General features: G+C 31.9%; 1 long non-coding RNA gene across 1 annotated transcript; it reads right to left on the bottom strand.

The window, feature by feature from the left end:
* Positions 1–2,087: 2,087 nt before the first annotated feature.
* LOC112536054 lies at positions 2,088–4,536 on the bottom strand. The gene is made up of 3 exons (XR_003080124.2): positions 4,092–4,536; positions 2,760–2,855; positions 2,088–2,422 (listed from the first exon to the last, which is right to left on the bottom strand). It is a non-coding gene; the product is annotated as an uncharacterized LOC112536054 (long non-coding RNA).
* Between the last annotated feature and the right edge of the window lie 309 nt (positions 4,537–4,845).

The raw sequence follows: 4,845 nt of genomic DNA, 5'->3' as shown, positions 1-4,845 counted from the left end.
AGAACCTTTACATTAAAATTTTAACTCATTGGAGATTTTATTAAATTAACAAAAAATAGGAAGAATAATAAGCAATGAGAAAATATTTTTATTAATAATAAGTAAATTCTTCTATTTATAGAAATAACATAAAGCTTAAATAAATGGATTATGATTGAAGAAAGTTTCACTTTTTGATGTTGAAAACTCTTATGATTCTAAATTTGATAAGTTTTTATCTTAATCAAATCTAATAATTTAGATCAATCTATTCAAGAAAAAAGAGTGAAATTTAGATCAACAATATAATCTAAGAACTATGCAAATTTCTTTATTTATATTTTTAAGTTTTAGCAATGATTATATTTTATTTTATCAACAGAAACGAATTTTAGTTACAATATTATTATTATGATATTAGTAATTTATATTTAAATAGAATTAAAATTAATAAATAGTTAGGAGTATTACAAATATCTAGTATACTAATTCTTATTTTCTTAGTTAATTATGTTTTATTAAATAAATAATAATGAGCTTAAATATTAAATTCACATACAATATATGTGAGGAAAAAATTAATATATATAAAAGTATGAAGAGTAGAATTTTTGGGCTGGCTAATATACCCTTACTAATCTTATTTCAGTTCTATATGTAATTAATTTAATTTTTTAATTCTAATAAAATTAATGAGTGATTAATATTTTTCTAATTCTAAAAGAATTAATTAGTGATTAATCTAATCTTATCATAATGTCATATATATTCCTAATCCTATAAGAAATTGATAAACTATTCACATACGTACGATGGAGTTCAAATAACTCAATACAAATTTTCACAAAAGTTGAAGTCAAGAAGTCAAAAAAAGTTATGAATTTGAAATCTAAGTATCCATTATATTTATATAATATATAATAATACATAAATTTTTATTATACAAAAAAATACTCATAAAATAGTTAAATACTTTTAATAAATATTATATTATATACTAATTTATCAAATATTTCTCTATTATGACTTTTTGTAATAGTAATTTATGCGCGTAATGTGTCTGACGAGTAATATTAGTATATTTATATATGTACATGTATTTAGGATGCGATGTGACACATGCTATAAGATCAAAGTTAATAGTGTTTTTGTAGGTAGGATTGGAGTATTATTATTAAGTTAAATCACTTACATCCCTTGTTCTCTACTTATCTCCTTAGGTTATATAATCACCATTCTACTAAGATATGTTTTTTAACCACTGATGGACCTCTATTAAATCCTAGAAGCTTGAACTTGAATGTCCAAATATATCGCCAACAAACCCCTGGATCTTTGTAAGTTTTTTTTGTTCATGTAAGCATGCTATGCAGTAGTCCAAGATCATTTGTTTTCTATTTCTCCATCCATTTAAATCAATTATACTGATTCTAAACGTCATCATCAACATGTTACATTTTAAGTATAGAATTCTATTTTTATTTTTTTCAAACCCTATCGACAATTCATGACATTAAACAAATTTAATTCTGCCAGAAGAGAAAAATGTTACTTTGAAAGTATTTAGCATAACTCTTGAAGAGTAGTTGATAGTTTTTTAATTTCCAATAATTATATCAAAATATTTAGTTATTTTTTTAAAACAATTATTGGTAGCTTTTAAGACAAAAAAAAAAATGATTAACAATAGTTCTAATTTGGAAATTTATACCAACAACTATTTATTTAAATAAATAGATTAAGTTAATTTTTTTATTACTTTAATCTTGGAGGATGTATAGCAAAGTTGCTAGAAAACAGCCAATAGCTTTTCATCTCAGAAGCTATAACAAAACGTTTAGTTAATTTTATTTTGAACAACTGATAGTTGTTAGAACATTGAACAATTCCAGTTTACATCAGTTCTAGTTTATAGCTTTCCAAAACAACTCTTATTTTTAAGGTGAATAATACTTTTATTATATTTAACAAAAATTAAACAACTTATTCTTTATATCTCTTTTGAAAGTACTAATTTACAATTTTTAAAACAATTAAATAAATTGTTTTATTATTTTATTAATAAAATTAATACAATATTTAATATTTTTACTTATTCACATAAAATATTTTATAATATAAATAAAAAATTTAATGTATATTTTAATCTAATGTATAGCTAATATGTCTCATTACATGTATTATATTACATATTATTAAAAAGGCCTATTAGTATAAAAAAAAATTCAAACTTTATAGAGTTATGACTAGCCAAAATATTCTGAATAAGCCCATTTAAGACCTCATTCATTCTCTTAGGTCTAGCTCTTGTGATTGGACCTCCCTTAATGAACAATGGATCATTTGGCTTTGAGCTTGATTCTCTTGTCTTGGATGCTATTTTGGTGCTTAGGCTTTGGGATTCCATCATTCTCCATCCCCTCAAAAAGATTTGTGCTTAAATCTGAAGTAGCATCAAAGAGAGTTAAATCACCAACATCGAAAGTAACACTAACATTCATGTCACGACCCGACCTGTGGGCCTGTGACCGGCATTAGGGAATGGGTAGGCGTAACGCCACCGAATCCCGTAATAAGCCTGACCATTCACTAACTCAAACAAATTGAAATTCGGACTCAGTCCAAAGCACTGATTCACAATTAATCTTAATCATCAAATTCTACATATTTAATTCAGTCTGCCAGCATAATTAGGCAAGAGCTGAATTTACATAAAATTACAACTGATAAGTTTAATATTTGTACTGCGGAGAATCTAAAATTTTACAAGTCAAGCATACCAAAATCAATTACATCAACCCGATGATGAAGGAGTCGGGTTGCTAGATGAAGGAGTCGGGTTGCTAGATGAGAACTGCGGTAAGACTAACAATCACCTGAAAAACAGTGAAAATAAGACTATAAGTCTCAAGAGTGAGTTAAAATCATATTTCCAAAAACAATTTCAAAAACTTCAATAACACAATTATTTAATTTGAAATAAACATTAAGTCATGCAAAAATATACGTGTCATGCCATGCTTAAATAAAAATAACTTTCACATACTACGGGACGTAGTACTTCAGTAGAACCCTAATCCCAACACTAACATTTCGACTCTCTTATTCCAACAGAACTAGCGCCCAGAGAGCGAAGCTCAACCAGGGTCCTTAACTCCAGTCCGGTCACTTAATTATCACTATCAGTCTTAGCCTTTAGGCTCTCTTATTCTAATAAGACTGGCGCCCAGAGAGCGAAGCTCGACCAGGGTCCTTAACTCTAGTGTGGTCACTTAGGTTTCCAAATAAGCCGGCGCCCAGAGAGTAATGCTCGACCAGGGACCTTTACTCCGGCAAACTCACTCTACTCAACCCAGAGAGTAATGCTCGACTAGGGCAAGTCCTAAATTTACCTTTTAAAAATTTACAAATCTTTACCCCTTTATTTTCTGTCTCTGATTCATACCGGTGCAACTCATCAAATAGCATGTTCTACAACCGTCCCATCCCGAGCCAACACGAAAACACAAACCATAATACAGTAAATGAAACATATATGAATAGTAATTAAATAAATAATTAAAATATTAAATTATTTATCAAAACTATCACGTAAAAATCTTAGCATGACAGGTGAACAAATATATGACTTTAACTCACAGACCTGACAACCTCCTAGCTCTGCTCCGATGCCTCGGATAGAGCGAGCCGAACTGACGGATTATCTAATCACAAAAAACAATTTAATCAATAACATTGAAACATTTGACAATTAACCTTAGGTCTAGATTCCTAGGACTCACTGTCTAAAAATTCGACTCGGGTAAATTCTACCGAAAATTCGGCAGAACCTCCCTTAAACACGGACGTTTACCCCCTGTAAAACGAGTCTAGGACATGCCAGAAAACACTTCAAATATTTCAACAATTTATTTTAACGGGAGTCGGGTCCCCAAGACTTCATTATTTTTTCCGACTCCGCCACACATCACAAATCACGACTAATGGCAGACAGTCCGACAAACTATTTATTTTAACTAATAAACTTAACATAATTTTTCTAATAATCAACACCACAAATAAACACATAAATTTTACCAATGAATTCTAAAATCAACGGGCTAGAGAATTACTGAGACGCTTGATCGCTCTGTCGACTCGCCTCCAGCCGCCGGAGTCTGATCGACGATCCGAACGCACCAACGGACTCGAGACGACACGTTGATGACGATTCCAGCTTCAGATCTTCCGATCCGACCCCCAATCATCTGGAGAGATTTACGGATGATCTCGGCCGTCAATTTTCAAACGAGTCTGATCGCCACAAAATCATTGCCATTGGAAAGCTTGGGCTGAGGAGAGTCCGGATATGCCCTCCGATCATCCATCACTCGCCGGAAATGCCAAAAACCCCGGACTGCCACCCACTTTCTCTCTCCACCGCAACTACCAACTCCGGCCACCATTTGCGACACCACCACCGCCAAAATGAAGCCCAGGCAGAGGGGAGTCGATCGCCACCAAGAACAGTAGCTACTGACGCTGGGAACGCACACACTGGCAAGGAAGCTGACGCCTCCTCGCCTCCCACGCCGCCATCGCCGCTTCTTGAACTCGCACTTTGGCCATTTGGCCTACCACGGACGGTCGCAATGAGCCCCTCATGCATAGGCAAATAAGGTAAATCTAATGGAGTTGAATGATTAAAACCATAAACAATCTCAAAAGGTGAATACTTAATAGTTGAATACACACTTCTATTGTAAGCAAATTCAACATGCAACAAACATTTTACCCATGTTTTCAGTTTCTTCTTACTGATAGTACACAATGAAATAGACAAAGCTCTATTTATCACTTCCATTTGACCATCAGTTTGTAGATGAA

The sequence above is a fragment of the Ricinus communis genome, chromosome 6 (genome assembly GCF_019578655.1).
Source record: "Ricinus communis isolate WT05 ecotype wild-type chromosome 6, ASM1957865v1, whole genome shotgun sequence".
Lineage (NCBI taxonomy): Eukaryota > Viridiplantae > Streptophyta > Magnoliopsida > Malpighiales > Euphorbiaceae > Ricinus > Ricinus communis.
The sequence above is the reverse complement of the archived record's forward strand: the minus strand, read 5'-3'. Positions and strand labels throughout refer to the sequence as shown.